The sequence below is a fragment of the Pongo pygmaeus genome, chromosome 21 (genome assembly GCF_028885625.2).
Source record: "Pongo pygmaeus isolate AG05252 chromosome 21, NHGRI_mPonPyg2-v2.0_pri, whole genome shotgun sequence".
Classification (NCBI taxonomy): Eukaryota; Metazoa; Chordata; class Mammalia; order Primates; family Hominidae; genus Pongo; species Pongo pygmaeus.
In genome coordinates this window covers 28171323-28184229 of record NC_072394.2, presented here as the reverse complement: position 1 = coordinate 28184229, position 12907 = coordinate 28171323, and the positions used below count along the sequence as shown (strand labels likewise).

The window sequence follows — 12907 nt, the reverse complement described above, 5'->3', positions numbered from 1 at the left end:
GAACTTTTGTGCACTGTTTGTGGGAATGTAAAATGGCATAGCTGTGGAGGAAACAGTATAGTGGTTCCTTAAAACATTAAAAATAGAATTACCATATAAGCTAGTAATTATACTTCTGGGTATATACTCAAAAGAATTGAAAGCAGGGTTTCAAAGAGATATTTGTACACTTTTGTTCATAGCAATAGCTAAAACATGGAAAAATCCAATTATCCATCAGTGGATGAATGGATAAGCAAAATGTGGTGTATCTATACAATGGGATATTACTCACCTTAGAAATTCTGTAATATGCTATGCTAAAACCTGAAGATATTATGCTAAGTGAAATAAGCCAGTCACAAAAAGAAAAATACCATATGATTCCACTTATATGGAATCTACGTACTTAGTCAAAATAAAGACAAAAAGTAGAATGCTGGTTTTTAGGGACTGAGGGAAGAAGGGAATGGAGAGTTAATGTGGCTGGCACAGGAGCCCGCCATCAGGAGCTCTGGGTTCTGGGACCTGCTCTGCTCAGACTGTTTGAGACTTCAAGACCCTTCCGCAATCTGGACCTAGTTCCTTCAGGGGAATGCAGCCTGTTTTGGAATATGCAGCATTGCACAGAATCACCTGGGTTATGGCCCCTTCATGGCGTCTCTACAAAAAAAAACCAAAACATATATATATATATAAATCACTCAAGCATGATGGTGCACCTCTGTGGTCCCAGCTACTCGGGAGGCTGAGGTGGGAGGATAGCTTGAGCCAAGGAAGTCGAGGCTGCACTGAGCCAAAATCACATCACTACACTCCAGCGTGGTTAACAGAGTGAGACCCTGTCTCAAAAAAAAAAAAAAATAAAAATAAATCATTATTGCAATCACAGTTTTGTAGGTGGCAGCATAGGGCATGACTCATCCCTGCGTGCTCAGGGTCTCAGGAGCTCCAAACCCCAAGGAAGTGCAGCCATTCTGCTAAATCACTCCAGGAATCAACCCCTGGGCCTATTCTGAAGCACATGTCTACACCGGGGAAGAGACCCTCCTCCATAACACTAAATGCTGAACGTGACATGAGAAGGACTTGGATAAATTTATTGCACTTCAACTATTGGAGAACTATTTAGGCAGCACAGCTGCCATGGGCTGCAGCCTACCCGTGCCCCACAGCTTAGCTAAAAGAACCTGGCATCAAGGATAAATGCCATGTAGCAAAGGAGCCTCTGTGGAGTTGGACATCACAATTTCCAGTCATGCTTTCTGCCCTCACTGTGGGGAGTCAAAGCAAAGAAAGAACTTGTGAGCTAGACTGAAAGCTCCATGCTTGGTAGGAAACTGGAAGGCCAGGTTAGAGTGTGGGTCCCGATTTCCCAGAACTGAGCTGGTGTTTCCAAGGGACCTCCCTCATCCCTGCGCAACAGGACAGCTGGTCAGCATAGTGGCTATAGGTGCTTGGGTGAGAGAGGTGGCAAGTGGTGAGGAGGTGGCTGCTAGAAGAATGAAGGATTGGGGCAGACAGCTAGCTGCTCATCACAATAATCTGAGGGCTTTAAAACTGCTGATATTCACTCAGCCCCACAAAACAGTAGCAAGAGCTGGGGAAGTGAGGTCCAAGAGGCAGTAACTTTGATGAAACTGCCAATGAGTCTCATGTGCAGCCAGGATGACAGCACATGGTAAGAACAGCACCAGTGGCTGTCAGCACCAGTGACCATCAGCACCAGTGGCCATCAACACCAGTGGTCGTCAGCACCAGTGGTCGTCAGCACCAGTGGCCATCAGCACCAGTGATCATCAGCACCATGGCCATCAGCACCAGTGGGTCATCAGCACCAGTGATCATCAGCACCAGGGGCCATCAGCACCAGTGGCCATCAGCACCAGTGATCATCAGCACCATGGCCATCAGCACCATGGCCATCAGCACCAGTGATCATCAGCACCATGGCCATCAGCACCATGGCCATCAGCACCATGGCCATCAGCACCAGTGGGTCATCAGCACCAGTGATCATCAGCACCAGTGGTCATCAGCACCATGGCCATCAGCACCAGTGGGTCATCAGCACCAGTGATCATCAGCACCAGTGGCCATCAGCACCAGTGATCATCAGCACCATGGCCATCAGCACCAGTGGCCAGCATGGGAGGGGTTCTCACGTGGGGCTTCTGCCTCGCCACCTGGTGAGATTCTCCAGGGCTGAGTGTTTTCAGAGGACCTAGTTGTTACCGATCATCCTGCCCTTCCTGGCACATTAATGATCACAGTCAGCATGCAGCACAAAGCCAGGTGGAGCTTTCTGGTAAGGAGGGTCACAGGCAGCCGGTGGCTCCACCTTCGTGTGCAGACACCACGTGTTCTCAATGATCAACACACAGTCACCAGGGACATGAACACATTGTGGCATAAACCATGTCCTGGTGTGAATGTCCACAGACTCCAGTGTCCCTATATACACTCAGGTGCACAGCCCTTCCAGCTCCAAGTGGCCGGTGCCGGGAATCTCAGGTAAAAATGTGGGCCTTTGGTGCTGAGCTGAGGCAGGAATTCTCTACTGTTCTGGGTGTCCTAGACCAGAAGTAAAGGGAGACTTCCACCTTACACCAGTGCACCTTGCATATGGCAACTGCTCTTCAAGGGACAACTGAGTGAAGGGCTCAGAGCCTCAGTTGGAACTCAGAGGGCACCCAGGGTCTCGACCCTCCTCCCTGACAACCTCACCCCCAGCTCAGTCCTTGGCATCCCGCCAAGGTGCCTCCATGATACCTTGGGTTTCTAGGAGCAAGGGTGAAATGGGATTTAGTGAGTTTTATTTGGGGACCTTCCTGACCTTCTGGAGGGTCTCCGTGGAGAAGTGACTCCTAATATCTTTGAATTCTAAGATAGTCATTTTTGAGAGCTAGATAAGTACTATGACCTCTCCTTACACAAAGATGAATATACTTTCAGGAACTCAGTGGTCTCTATGGAGCCCATCTGTGGGTCTCACATCAAGAAACTTCCAGAGACAGATCTGACTCTGAAGACTGCAGGGCACTGCAAGAACTCGATGGGTCCCTGAGGCCAGAAAGTGGCAGAGTTCGCAGAGGAAGCCGCCAGGCCCTGGCCCGACCTCCCTCTTGGCTCTTCCTCCCCCGGCCTCCACAGGGCTGTGCGTTTGATAGTCAGCTGGAAGACCCAGGTGGATGGTTCAATCGGTCACGTGGACACGCAGCTCAGCCAATTAGAATCTCGCGGCAGTTGATTCCTAGAGGTGGAATCCATTAAACTGACAAAGCTGCAGTCCTGGGGTCCTAATAGTCGGGACTATTAGGTCATCCTGGGTACTCAGGCCTCTAGACTCTAGACTGAGCTGTCTTGGTCACTCGGGGACAGTTGGCAGAGTATTCGTGGTCAGGGAGGTGATCCATGGTCAGCAGGATCAGGCCACCCAGGGACAAAGGGTGCTTCTGTGCCAGGCCCTGGAGAAGGACAGACCGGTGGGGACTCGGGGTCGGCCGCAGATAGGGGAGTCACCACCTGCTGGATAAGAGGGGACTCATCATAGGGGCCGGGGCAGGACAAGCGCCTCCTCCCGGCTCAGGCCGGGTCCCAGGCTGGACCCCTCCCTGTCTCACAGGGCTGGCCTCCTTCGGCGCTGGCTGGGGACAAGCCTAGGATGGAAAGGGGAAATAGAAGGAGCTTACAGCGCAGGGATTGGGGCTGATCCTGGGGTCTGAGCTGTGGGGTGAGGAGGGGCTCACCTGTCCCCTGGGGAGTGATGATGTCACCCAGCCGTGGCCGATGCTGGAGGTCATGATCTGAACCTTGACAGGTTACCCCAGGGCTGCCTTCCTGTTCTCCTGGGCTGTCAGGGGACCCCCTGCTCTGTTTTGTTTTTAAGTGACCAGAGACAGACATGTAACATAGAAAACGCTATCACTTTGATCATTTGTTTCAAATGGAAGAAAAACTGACACAAGTGGGTTTCTGGTGGGAAGCACATCCCTCCAACTCCAGGAACTCCATTAAGGAGTTAAGAAAGCACAGAGTCCTGTCAGCAGCCAGAGACATGCTGGGCAGTGGTGACCTGCGAGCCACCCTGGGACATGGAGATCTCGAGCTCTACCCTCCGTGCAGGGAGATTCCTTTCGGAAAAAATCTCTGGCAGAGTGGGAGGCTGTAGGGGCCAGTTACATACAGGCTTGCTGCTAGGACCCCTTAGCCATGGGCAGGGTGGGCACAGTGACCAGGACCAGGAAACTTACAGGCCCACAAAAGAGTGTCAATTTCAAAGTCAGGAGAAAAAAAATTGAACTATATGATATTAATATATTTATCATTATATCAGTAACTCATAAAATCAAACTTCAAACTTTTTTTTTTGAGACAGAGTCTTGCTCTGTTGCCAGGCTGGAGTGCAGTGGCTCCATCTCAGCTAACTGCAACTTCTTCCTCCCAGGTTCAAGCCATTCTTCTGCCTCAGCCTCCCGAGTAGCTGGGACTACAGCCACCCACCACCATGCCTGGCTACTTTTTTGTATTTTAATAGAAACGGGGTTTCACCATGTTGGTCAAGATGGTCTCAATCTCCTGACCTCATAATCTGCCCGCCTTGGCCTCCCGAAGTGCTGGGATTACAGGTATGAGCCACCGCACCCAGCAAACTTCAAACTTTTTAATGGAACAAGGACACACAGGCATTAATCCCCAGTGTCCATCAAAATTGCAATGCAGCCCTAACGGCCTGGCATCCTTGAAAGGGATGGGCATTTAGTAATGAGATATGCTCAGCAGCGTAGTCAGCTGTGTGGTGCATTCTCAGCTGTGCCTCAGCAGCCTCAATGCAAACACCCAGAAGGAGCACAGCCACTTTATCCAGAGGTGAAGTTTTGCAGCAAGACAGCATTCTTAGAGGGAGTTCTCAACAAATGTCAGTCCCCAAAAAGGGAACTGGCTTTATTATGGTCATTAGGATATTCACTCGTAGAGAACAGGACCTGACAGACAAAGCAAAGAATAAATACTAAGATTAGACTAGAAGTATTTGGCACATTTGGGATGAGAGGGAGGCACAATGGGAAAGTGTTGAGTTGAAATCACACTTAGGTTAAATGTGCTCAGTTTTGCCAAGGATCATTCTTGGCCACAGGACTCAGTTTGCTGAGCAGGTACACAAAACACAAGGATACAAGCAGCCATTGCACACAGACACACCCATCAGACACAACCTGCTCTCCTCTCCTCCCTGCACCAAGAGGCGCATGTGGCAGGGGTCCTGGTGGAGCACTTCCAGGAGGAGTGTCTGGGGACCCTTATGTGAAGGGAACTCCGTGTCAAGGCACCCCCTTTCCTCAGCCACAATGAGCTCTTGGGAGCTGGGCAATGGTGTGGGAGAGTTTGTGGGGGATAGCAAAGCAGGGGAACCAGCCTGAAATTGTCTCAGAGAAAGACCAGGCCACTAAGAGTACAGATGGAGACATGAGACATCCGAGGGAGGGAGGAGAGGGGACCCCCTCGTGAAATTGGGGCTCACGTAAACCTGCATTAAGCGCTGTGGCAGTGTTCAATCAGAAATGCTGCCCAGTACCAAAGTGAGGCACATACACGCTCAACACCTGAAAAATATCTGTTCTGATTTGTGCTTCAGGAGAAGAGTTAATGTCTCCTTCATCTTTCTCTCTAGCAATCAGCCATGACTGTCTTTGCATTGTCCATGCTCTCAGCCTACCACCTCCTCCCCCTGCCATTGCAAGTGGCTAACACTGGGGATGAAGACCAAGACACCACGGCCTTTCTCCAATACCTCTCAAATCAACACAGACAAGGACAAACGTCTCAATCCACAACTGCTGAAGATGGACCCTGGCCACATGGAATGGTCAGACACGCCTGCCCAGCTATCTGCAGGCGAAGAGGCTCAGAAGAGGTTTGGGGGCCTGAAGGACATCTTGCTCCCATGTCCATATGGGCAGGCGATTTCTGCTCCATGAGTCAATTTTGCCATATAAAATACTTAATTTCAGCCATTCCAGGGTGCTACAGGATGCACAGCTTCCCATCAGCCCACCTGAACTCCAGCCATGCCATTTTGATACCAGGAATAAGGTCACCTGCTTTCCTGCCCCTTAGGGGGCCAGAGCCATGGAAACAAAATGGCACTTCTGTTTACCTGTTATATTATTTGTTTGTCATCCTTACATGTTTGGAAAATGCAATTATATGAAAAAAGTTTAGTAATTACAGACATAACAGCAGAAAGACCTCGGAACCAAGCTTATTCTCATGGCCGATTCTGCTCCACCTGGGACTCTGCTGCGCTGCGGGCATCCTATGGTCAGAATCACAGAGGGACCATCAGGGAGGGCCTTCCCAGAGGATGGACCTCACGTGACTGCTGCCTGAGCAAGTGGCACTGGCCACTCTGCCTGGAGACAGGAGTAAATACAGGGCTGGCCAGGAGACCTGCACACTCTGCTACCGGCCTTGTCCATCTTTAGCTTCTAATCTGAAAATGAGGAACACGCAGACCAAGAGTATCTTTGAGGGTTAGTACAGACTACAGAAAAGCCCTGGGCCTTTCACTCTCTCCTTTTGCAAATTCCCATGTGTGGAAATGCCGTTGGGATAATGAGGGAGCCTGAAGGAGCTGGACACATGAGCAGCCCCGACAGGGCTGGCTCCATCCTCTGAAAATGGGGACCCGTGCCTGGCGTGTGGCCTTACTGGTTCAGTCTTCTGTGCAAAGGGAGGCTGTGAGCACCCAGATGCCCGGTGCCTCCTGCCTGGAACAGGACAGGATCTGGCTGACCCCTGGAAGAATCACATGCACACTTGACTATTCAGGGAGTTCTCGCCCAGCAGAGCTCGCCTCTGTGGCTACCTTGGTCTTGCTGCTGATATCTGCCAGAAAAGGCCTGGACTTGGAGAGAAGCCTGGGATTTACACTCAGTCCTTCCCCATCTGGCTGGTTCCATTTCCTTGGCTCTCTCTGCTGGAAGTCTGTGCTCCTGAACATCGAGTCAGAGGGGGCATCTGAATGCAGGGTATGGGGCATCTGAGTGCAGGGCAGGGAGCCTCAGATGGGAAGAAGTCAGAGGAACCAGAATGTGTCAGAAAATGTGGAGTGATGTGCCTGAGCTCAAAAGTCAGCTGGGCCACAGGCTGGCTGTGTGATCTTGGGCAAGTTCAACCAGCTTCTTTATACCTCTTTTCTTGCCTCAAAATGATAAGAGAAACCACTTCACTAACACACTGAGGGCTGCTATTAAGTTCTACGTACAAAGACCCATGGCAGGCCCTAGGCCCTTCAAGTGAGCACTACTCCTCCTTACAATTTACTGCCAGGAACAACACTGGGCGAGAGAACTTCAGTGGAGCAAGGATTGGCTGAGCATGAGCCAGGGTTGGGGGAAGTAAATAATGGGCTGTTGCCAGGGCCTGAGCCCAACAGAGAAAGGCTGTGTGCAGAGGGAGGGCCTCAGGTCCTGGGGCTCCTCCTGGCCTCTTTCATTCCGACTAGTTCACACCCTCCTCTAACAATGACTCCCACCTCCTTTTCCAGCTCTCCTTGATCCTGCTCAGTGTGGCGCCTGCTGTCCCTGGTCCCTTGGTCCCCACCTGCCTCAGTGCCCCCCAGTCACATCTGCTGTTTCTGCCATGGGTCAGTAGACAGGGTAGGGGTGACTGGTGGTGCAGAAGAAATCACCTGAGAGGGGGACCTCAACACGGGCAGGGCACAGACGGGGCTTCCACCAATCTCAGTAAATGAAGATTCTGTCCCTCTGTCCCTGCCATCCCCACATTCTCTCCCTGGTCTCAGTGGCCCTCCTGGGTCTCCAGTTGTCCTCTCTCCCACTCCACACTTTCTTATTACTGTCCTGCTCTTGGATTTCTTTAATAATTTTCCTACCTCCAAGGTCCCCTGATGATCAGTTTCTGCCTGGGGTCACCAGGTGACTGACGATGGTGGGGATGGTGACTTGAGACTCCTGGACCACAGTGCAGGTGAGATATGCAACCTACAGAGTGAAAAGGAACAGTGTCACTGCTGGGTCATTTTGAAGATGAGGCTTAGGTAATGGATTAAAGACTTAAATGTTAGACCTAAAACCATAAAAACCCTAGAAGAAAACCTAGGCAATGCCATTCAGGCCATAGGCATGGGCAAGGACTTCATGATTAAAACACCAAAAGCAATGGCAACAATAGCCAAAAGTGACAAATGGGATCTAATTAAACTAAAGAGCTTCTGCACAGCAAAAGAAACTACCATCAGAGTGAACAGGCAACCTACAGAATGGGAAAAAATTTTTACAATCTACTCATCTGACAAAGGGCTAATATCCAGAATCTACAATGAACTCAAACAAATTTACAAGAAAAAATCAAACAACCCCATCAATAAGTGGGCAAAGGATATGAACAGACACTTCTCAAAAGAAGACATTTATGCAGCCAAAAGACACATGAAAAAATGCTCATCATCACTGGCCATCAGAGAAATGCAAATCAAAACCACCATGAGATACCATCTCACACCAGTTAGAATGGCGATCATTAAAAAGTCAGGAAACAACAGGTGCTGGAGAGGATATGGAGAAATAGGAACACTTTTACACTGTTGGTGGGACTGTAAACTAGTTCAACCATTGTGGAAGACAGTGTGGCGATTCCTCAAGGATCTAGAACTAGAAATACCACTTGACCCAACGATCCCATTACTGGGTATACACCCAAAGGACTATAAATCATGCTGCTATAAAGACACATGCACACGTATGTTTATTGTGGCACTACTCACAATAGCAAAGACTTGGAACCAACCCAAATGTCCATCAATGATAGACTGGATTAAGAAAATGTGGCACATATACACCATAGAATACTATGCAGCCATAAAAAAGATGAGTTCATGTCCTTTGTAGGGACATGGATGAAGCTGGAAACCATCATTCTGAGCAAACTATCACAAGGACAGAAAACCAAACACCACATGTTCTCACTCATAGGTAGGAATTGAACAATGAGAACACTTGGACACAGGGTGGGGAACATCACACACCGCGGCCTGTCATGGGGTGGGGGGAGGGGGAGGGATTGCATTAGGAGATATACCTAATGTAAATGACGAGTTAATGGGTGCAGCACACCAACATGGCACATGTATACATATGTAACAAACCTGCACGTTGTGCACATGTACCCTAGAACTTAAAGTATAATAATTAAGAAAAAAAAAAAAAAGATGAGGCTCAGGCAACACATGTCCCTTAAATCCAGTCTATGAGGGCACCACAAAGTCCTTATTCTTTGCAAATTCTAGCAGAGAGGTTGTACTAGTTTTGGAGAGAGGCCTCAAAAGCAAGATCCTGTTTCTTGACACAGCTTACCCTGGTGAAGCTCCCTGGCCAAGCACAAACTCCCAGGTCAAGCACAAACAGCCTTCACCAATGGCACCATCAGCCCTCAAAGAGGAGGTGGCACTAACACTGTAAGTGGGCAGCTGCTATGGTCTTCTGCTGCCTGGAGAGCTTTGCCTCCATCACTGCTGACCACCTGGGGAATTCCCAGGAACTACTCTTCAAAGGTACACTCGGATGCCCCCTCTGCAAAGACATTTTGTTCCCTTACTGTACCTCTGATATCATTTGTTATCCAAGCATTTGCAAATCCACCTGTCTTCTGTGTGTGGCTTTCTATGTGGCATATCTATGGACATTGAGGGTGAAAAACAAGAGTAAGACTCTGTTCTTTTTCTTAGGGAGCTCACAGTTCACTGGATGAGACAGAAGGAAGCCACTGACTCTGAAAGGGAACAGGATGTGGAAAAGATGGGGCAGGGGGTGAGCACAGAGGGGATCAAAAGAAGGGGGAGAAAGACCACTGTCATCAGTGCAGCCTTTCTGGGGAGCAATGTGTGAGCTGAGCTTTGAAAAAGAAATGAGGTTTTAAAACAGTGTGGGAGGAGAGCCCTCCTGAGATGTATGGAGAGACCAATGCCCCTTCTCCCTGCCACTTCTGCTCCTGCAGCTGTTCCCTTCTTCTCTCTGTCCCAGCTCAGCACAGTCACAAAAACTCTCCAAATCATGACACTCAAAATGCCACATCTAAAAAGAACATCATGGCTGGGTGCAGTGGCTCACACCTGTAATCCCAGTACTTTAGGAGGCCAAAGTGGGTGAATCACCTGAGGTCAGGAGTTTGAGACCAGCTTGACCAACATGGTGAAACCCTGTCTCCACTAAAAAAAAAAAAAAAAAAAAAATTAGCAGGGCATGGTGGTGCATACCTGTAATCCCAGCTACTTGGGAGGCTGAGGCAGAAGAATCACTTGAACCTGGGGGGAGGAGGTTGCAGTGAGCCGAGATCACACCACTGCACTCCAGCCTGGGTGACAGAGCAAGGCTCTGTCAAAAAAAAAAAAAAAAATCCGAGTTCTGGGTAGGTGCCTCTGCTTCTTCTGACTTGACCCCCCCTTCCCTGCCCTCTTTGTGTCTCATGTAGTTCTTTCCACTCACTCAACCTCCAAACTCCCTGGACAGCAGATGAATAAAATTGCAACTCTGAATCCCCATCTGCTTGTGTGTGATTTGTATCCTCTGTGAGTCAACAAGGTGAATATATTCCCCATTTTGTTGCGGGATTTTTAAAAACATCTCAGTCTCTGCCCCCTGAGAAAGTAAATTCATTCACCTACAAAGAAAGAAAAGGGACAGCCATCCACCAATTGACTCCTGAGTTTCCCTCTGTACCCTTCAACACTTATTAGGACTTACATGAAACAATGTGACAATTTTTTATTTCTATCAAACTACAGCTTTCTTCCTTGTATCTGAAGAAGCTGGCACCCTCTACACAGAATAGGAGAGCACAGCTTCAACAGTTATTGTATACATCACTGACCATTCTTACTACTCCTCAAAATTCATTGCAGGTCCACCAAATGTTCTGTTTGTTGAAGATTAAATTATAAAATTAAATTTCAACAATATGCATATATAATTAATGAACCCAGAGAAAAGATCAAAATGGTGAGCATATAATATAAATGTGTACATATTACAAGGAAAAAATATGGAAAGCTACTATCATTCTTACTTGTTTTTCTAATCTGTCATGAGGCCATTTTTTTTTTTTTAAGACAAGGTTTCACTCTATCATCCAGGCTAGAGTGGAGTGGCCCCATCATGGCTCACTCCAGCCTGGGTTTCCTGGGCTCAACTGATCCTCCCACCTTAGTCTCTAGAGAAGCTAGGACTCACAGCATACATAAAAATTAATTTCAAAATGGATCAAAGACCTAAATATAAGAACTAAACTATAAAACTTTTTGAAAAAAACATAAGGGTAAATGTTTGTAGCTTTGGATCAGAAAAATAATTTTTTAAATATGACACCAAAAGTAAAAGTGGCCGAGCATGGTGGCTCACACCTGTAATCCCAGCACTTTGGGAGGCCAAAGTGGGAGGATCTCTTGATCCCAGGAATTTGAAACGAGTCTAGGCAACATAAAGAGACCCCATCTGTACAAAACAAAATTTAAAAATTACCTGGGTATGGTGGCATGTGCTTGTAGGTCTACTTTAGCTACTCAGGAGGCTGAGGCAGAAGGATCACTTAAGCCGAGGAGTTTGAGGCCGAAGTAAGCCATGATTGTATCATCATGCTCCAGCCTGGGTGGCAGAGTGAGACCCCTGTCTCAAAAAAAAAGTACAAGTGACAAAAACAGAATTGGAGTTCATCAAATTAAAAACTTATGACTTCGAAGACCACCACCAAGAAACTAAAAAGACAACCCATAAGATGGGAGAAAAACTTGGCAACTTGTCTATCTGTTAAGGGACTTGTATCAGAATACATAGGGAACCCTTAACAACTCAACAAAAGGCAAGTAACCCAAGTGAAAAAATGAGTAAAGGATTTGCACAGACATTTCTCCAAGATGATACACAAATTGCCAATAATCACATAATTAGATGCTCAACACCATTAGTCACTAGGGAAAGGCAATCAAAAGCAGAATGAGATGCCACTTTATACCCCCTAGAATGGTTATGATAAAATCTACAGACAAGAAGAACAAGTGTTGGTGAGGAAGAAGGAGAAATGAAACCCTCATACACTGCTAGTGGGAGTGTGAAATGGTACAGTCATTTTAGAAAACAGGTTGGTGACCAGGTGTGGTGGCTCACATCTGTAATCCCAGCACTTTGGAAGGCCAAGGTGGACAGATTGCCTGAGCTCAGGAGTTTGAGACCAGCCTGGGCAATATGGTGACACCCCCATCTCTACAAAAAAATAAAAAAACAAAAAATTACCTGCGTGTGGTGGCTTGCGCCTGTAGTCCTAGCAACTTGAGGGGCTGAGACTGGAGGATTGCTTGAGTCCAGGAGGTCAAGGCTGCAGTGAGTCATGTTCGTGCCACTGCACTCCAGCCTGGGTGACAGAGCGAGACCTTGTCTCAAAACAACAACAACAACAATAAAACCATAAAATAGGTTGGAAATTCCCCTAAACAATTAAACAGAGTTACACTTTGACCCAAAAATCATAGGCCAGGTGTGGTGGCTCATGCCTGTAATCAGCACTTTGGGAGGCTGAGGCAGGTGGATAACCTGAGGTCAGGAGTTCGAAACCAGCCTGGCCAACATGGTGAAACCCTGTCTCTACTAAAAATACCAAAAATTAAGCCAGGTGCGGTGGCTTGTGCCTGTAATCCCAGCTACTCGGGAGGCTGAGCAGGAGAATCGCTTGAACCCAGGAGGAAAAGGTTGCAGTGAGCTGAGATCACGCCATTGCACTCCAGCCTGGGCAACAAGAGTGAAACTCTGTCTCAAAAATAAATAAATAAATAAATAAATAAATAAAAGAAATTATACTCTTACATATACACACAGAAATGAAAACATGTCTATGCAAACCTTTACACAACTGTTCATAG

The 12907-nt window shown here is 47.8% G+C and overlaps 1 long non-coding RNA gene across 1 annotated transcript; it reads right to left on the bottom strand.

Moving 5' to 3' along the window:
• Positions 1-4626: 4626 nt before the first annotated feature.
• Positions 4627-12402, bottom strand: LOC134738888 (uncharacterized). Its single transcript, XR_010125112.1, has 4 exons — positions 12285-12402; positions 11517-11660; positions 7877-7985; positions 4627-4964 (listed from the first exon to the last, which is right to left on the bottom strand). It is a non-coding gene; the product is annotated as an uncharacterized LOC134738888 (long non-coding RNA).
• Between the last annotated feature and the right edge of the window lie 505 nt (positions 12403-12907).